The sequence below is a fragment of the Styela clava genome, unplaced genomic scaffold (assembly GCF_964204865.1).
Source record: "Styela clava unplaced genomic scaffold, kaStyClav1.hap1.2 HAP1_SCAFFOLD_18, whole genome shotgun sequence".
NCBI classification, from domain to species: domain Eukaryota; kingdom Metazoa; phylum Chordata; class Ascidiacea; order Stolidobranchia; family Styelidae; genus Styela; species Styela clava.
Genome location: NW_027556465.1, coordinates 92,501 through 97,500, shown reverse-complemented (window position 1 = coordinate 97,500; position 5,000 = coordinate 92,501). Strand labels below are relative to the sequence as shown.

The 5,000-nt window shown below is 55.9% G+C and overlaps 2 non-coding genes and 1 pseudogene across 2 annotated transcripts; all 3 read left to right on the top strand.

Annotated features, from left to right (window-relative positions):
- The first annotated feature begins 2,250 nt into the window (after positions 1-2,250).
- On the top strand, positions 2,251-4,060 carry LOC144418550 (small subunit ribosomal RNA). Its single transcript, XR_013473540.1, has one exon. It is a non-coding gene; the product is annotated as a small subunit ribosomal RNA (ribosomal RNA).
- Positions 4,061-4,358: 298 nt separating this feature from the next.
- Positions 4,359-4,512, top strand: LOC144418553 (5.8S ribosomal RNA). Its single transcript, XR_013473543.1, has one exon. It is a non-coding gene; the product is annotated as a 5.8S ribosomal RNA (ribosomal RNA).
- A 288-nt stretch (positions 4,513-4,800) lies between these two features.
- Positions 4,801-5,000, top strand: part of LOC144418635 (large subunit ribosomal RNA) — a 3,695-nt pseudogene continuing 3,495 nt past the window's right edge.

Here is a 5,000-nt window from a genome sequence, read left to right as displayed (position 1 = left end):
AGGCATGTCAGAGCGAAAGACAGTAATTTCGAATGAGCCAAGAAAGAGCGGTGCGGGGCCGGTCGGAGCGCACCCTTTTCTCGGTGGCTGGCGGGCGAGAGAGTGCTGCGTCGCCGGCATCGGCGTCGGAAGAAGCCGAGCCGAAAAAAGTTAAAGTACAAACGTGCAAGCATACTAACCTAACCCTAGGTAAGGCATGTCAGAGCGAAAGACAGTAAACTCGAATGAGCCATGAAAGAGCGGTGCGGGGCCGGTCGGAGCGCACCCTTTTCTCGGTGGCTGGCGGGCGAGAGAGTGCTGCGTCGCCGGCATCGGCGTCGAAAAAAGCCGAGCCGAAAAAAGTTAAAGTACAAACGTGCAAGCATACTAACCTAACCCTAGGTAAGGCATGTCAGAGCGAAAGACAGTAATTTCGAATGAGCCAAGAAAGAGCGGTGCGGGGCCGGTCGGAGCGCACCCTTTTCTCGGTGGCTGGCGGGCGAGAGAGTGCTGCGTCGCCGGCATCGGCGTCGGAAGAAGCCGAGCCGAAAAAAGTTAAAGTACAAACGTGCAAGCATACTAACCTAACCCTAGGTAAGGCATGTCAGAGCGAAAGACAGTAAACTCGAATGAGCCATGAAAGAGCGGTGCGGGGCCGGTCGGAGCGCACCCTTTTCTCGGTGGCTGGCGGGCGAGAGAGTGCTGCGTCGCCGGCATCGGCGTCGAAAAAAGCCGAGCCGAAAAAAGTTAAAGTACAAACGTGCAAGCATACTAACCTAACCCTAGGTAAGGCATGTCAGAGCGAAAGACAGTAATTTCGAATGAGCCAAGAAAGAGCGGTGCGGGGCCGGTCGGAGCGCACCCTTTTCTCGGTGGCTGGCGGGCGAGAGAGTGCTGCGTCGCCGGCATCGGCGTCGAAAGAAGCCGAGCCGAAAAAAGTTAAAGTACAAACGTGCAAGCATACTAACCTAACCCTAGGTAAGGCATGTCAGAGCGAAAGACAGTAAACTCGAATGAGCCATGAAAGAGCGGTGCGGGGCCGGTCGGAGCGCACCCTTTTCTCGGTGGCTGGCGGGCGAGAGAGTGCTGCGTCGCCGGCATCGGCGTCGAAAGAAGCCGAGCCAAAAAAAGTTAAAGTACAAACGTGCAAGCATACTAACCTAACCCTAGGTAAGGCATGTCAGAGCGAAAGACAGTAATTTCGAATGAGCCATGAAAGAGCGGTGCGGGGCCGGTCGGAGCGCACCCTTTTCTCGGTGGCTGGCGGGCGAGAGAGTGCTGCGTCGCCGGCATCGGCGTCGAAAGAAGCCGAGCCGAAAAAAGTTAAAGTACAAACGTGCAAGCATACTAACCTAACCCTAGGTAAGGCATGTCAGAGCGAAAGACAGTAATTTCGAATGAGCCAAGAAAGAGCGGTGCGGGGCCGGTCGGAGCGCACCCTTTTCTCGGTGGCTGGCGGGCGAGAAAGTGCTGCGTCGCCGGCATCGGCGTCGAAAGAAGCCGAGCCAAAAAAAGTTAAAGTACAAACGTGCAAGCATACTAACCTAACCCTAGGTAAGGCATGTCAGAGCGAAAGACAGTAATTTCGAATGAGCCATGAAAGAGCGGTGCGGGGCCGGTCGGAGCGCACCCTTTTCTCGGTGGCTGGCGGGCGAGAGAGTGCTGCGTCGCCGGCATCGGCGTCGAAAGAAGCCGAGCCAAAAAAAGTTAAAGTACAAACGTGCAAGCATACTAACCTAACCCTAGGTAAGGCATGTCAGAGCGAAAGACAGTAATTTCGAATGAGCCAAGAAAGAGCGGTGCGGGGCCGGTCGGAGCGCACCCTTTTCTCGGTGGCTGGCGGGCGAGAGAGTGCTGCGTCGCCGGCATCGGCGTCGAAAGAAGCCGAGCCGAAAAAAGTTAAAGTACAAACGCGATGCTAATGAGCGAGCCGTTGTCTCGACTAATATGTAGGGGGCGTTCGATCGAGCGTCTGGCTTGAGCGCTTGTCGGCCTAGCAGAACGGTCGCATTGTTATGCCCGGGTTTTAGGCACCGCTGCAGGCGGCCGGCAGAGCTCTTGTTTGTGCGAAACTGAATGGATCGAGCCCGAGAGAGGGCGAGCAAAGAAAAAACGCAAATCGCTCCGCCTGGCACTGCCGGCGAGAGCGTGGACGTCGCGGCCAGCGACTGTCGAAGCTGAGTACGGCCGCAGGCGATCGCCTCGGTCTTAAACGAATGCGACGAGCACGCGCCGGGCGGCCCAGCAAGGGCCGAGCGCAGCTGTCGCAGCTATCTGGTTGATCCTGCCAGTAGTGATATGCTTGTCTCAAAGATTAAGCCATGCAGGTGCAAGTACGAGTTCTCGTAAAGCGAAACTGCGAATGGCTCATTAAATCAGTCTTGGTTTATTTGGTCTCGTAAGCGAAGTGGATAACTGTGGTAATTCTAGAGCTAATACATGCATTAAGCGCCGACTTCGGGAGGCGCGCTTTTATCAGATCAAAACCGACCGGGTTCGTCCTGAGACGTTTGATGACTCTGGATAACCACGCGGATCGTACGGTCTCTGCACCGACGACGTATCATTCGAGTGTCTGCCCTATCAACTGTCGAAGGTACGCTACGTGCCTACCTTTGTGATAACGGGTAACGGGGAATCAGGGTTCGATTCCGGAGAGGGAGCCTGAGAAACGGCTACCACATCCAAGGAAGGCAGCAGGCGCGCAAATTACCCATTCCCGACACGGGGAGGTAGTGACGAAAAATAACAATACAGGACTCTAACGAGGCCCTGTAATTGGAATGAGTACATCCTAAAACTCTTAACGAGTATCCATTGGAGGGCAAGTCTGGTGCCAGCAGCCGCGGTAATTCCAGCTCCAACAGTGTATGCTAAAGTTGTTGCGGTTGAAAAGCTCGTAGTTGGATTTTGGGCGAGCGCCGCCGGTCCGTCGCAAGGCGTGTCACTGGTTGCGTTCGCCTCACCTTCGGTTCTCCGTCGGTGCTCTTGACTGAGTGTCGGCGGTGGCCGATAAGTTTACTTTGAAAAAATTAGAGTGTTCAAAGCAGGCTGTTCGCCTGCATAGTGTTGCATGGAATAATGGAATAGGACCTCGGTTCTATTTTGTTGGTTTTCGGAGCACGAGGTAATGATTAAGAGGGACAGACGGGGGCGTCCGTACTCTGCCGTTAGAGGTGAAATTCTTGGATCGGCGGAAGACGAACTACTGCGAAAGCATTCGCCAAGAATGTTTTCTTTAATCAAGAGCGAAAGTCAGAGGTTCGAAGACGATCAGATACCGTTCTAGTTCTGACTATAAACGATGCCAACTAGCGATCGGGAGGCGTTACCATGACGACCTTTCCGGCAGCTTCCGGGAAACCAAAGTCTTTGGGTTCCGGGGGAAGTATGGTTGCAAAGCTGAAACTTAAAGGAATTGACGGAAGGGCACCACCAGGAGTGGAGCCTGCGGCTTAATTTGACTCAACACGGGGAAACTCACCCGGCCCGGACACAGGTAGGATTGACAGATTGAGAGCTCTTTCTTGATTCTGTGGGTGGTGGTGCATGGCCGTTCTTAGTTGGTGGAGCGATTTGTCTGGTTAATTCCGATAACGAACGAGACTCTGGCATGCTAAATAGTTACGCGACCTTCTCGGTCGGCGTCTAACTTCTTAGAGGGACTAGTGGCGTTTAGCCACACGAGATTGAGCAATAACAGGTCTGTGATGCCCTTAGATGTCCGGGGCCGCACGCGCGCTACACTGAGTGAAGCAGCGAGTGTCTAACCTAGGCCGAAAGGTCCGGGTAACCCGTTGAACCTCATTCGTGATTGGGATAGGGACTTGCAATTGTTTCCCTTGAACGAGGAATTCCCAGTAAGCGCAAGTCATCAACTTGCGTTGATTACGTCCCTGCCCTTTGTACACACCGCCCGTCGCTACTACCGATTGAATGGTTTAGTGAGATCCTTGGATCGGCCCCGTCGCGGCTGGCAACGGCCGCGTCGGCGTGTCGAGAAGACGATCAAACTTGATCATTTAGAGGAAGTAAAAGTCGTAACAAGGTTTCCGTAGGTGAACCTGCGGAAGGATCATTACCGAAAGTGGTGGTAGGCCCCGGCCGACCGCGCACTTAATTGTCTTTGGGTGCCGCCGAGAGGGCGGCCGTCAATCGGGGTTCCGCCCCGTGCGACACGCGTAACACGTTGGCATAGCAAGGCAGCCGAGTGCGATGGTGGCTTCTGGGCACCGCGCTCGATGTGCCGCCGGCCCAGCCCGGCGGTCGCTCGGCGCCGTTTGTTGGTGTTTTTGTGCAGTTGTTGTCGGTGGTGGTTTTGTGGTCGATCCCACAGTGTGACGTCCGCGCGCTTCGGCGCCGGGCGAAACGTCGAGGACGACTCTTAACGGTGGATCACTCGGCTCGCGAGTCGATGAAGGACGCAGCCAAGTGCGAGAAGTAATGTGAATTGCAGAACACATTGAACGTCGACCTTCTGAACGCGAATTGCGGTCTCGGGTCAATCCCGGGACCGCGTCTGCCTCAGGGTCGCGTTCGTCCTCACCCGAGGGCCGTCGCCTGGCCTCTGCGAAGACGGCCGGGCGTCGCCCCAAGTTGAAGCGGTCGCCGAGCTTTCTCGGCGCGACCGCGTGTCCCGTACACCGCCGGCCCCTCGACGTGTTCAACTACGTTCGAGGGGCGGGTCCAGGTCGGTCGGTCCGGTCACGAGATCAAGACCGACCGTGGGCCAAGGCGGCGACGGTACGCGCTCGGTCGGCGCCGGCGGCGACGACTTGCGATGCCAGCGGGCCGTGTAAGAAGCGGCCCGCTTGACACATACGACCTGAGTTCAGGCGAGAGCACCCGCTGAATTTAAGCATATTATTAAGCGGAGGAAAAGAAACCAACAGGGATTCCCTGAGTAACGGCGAGTGAACCGGGAAGAGTCCAGCGTCGAATCTGCGCACTTTTCGAGCGCGCCGAGTTGTGACGTACGGAAGTCCCAGTGCGGCTGACGGCGAGCGCCGGTGTCCTTCTGA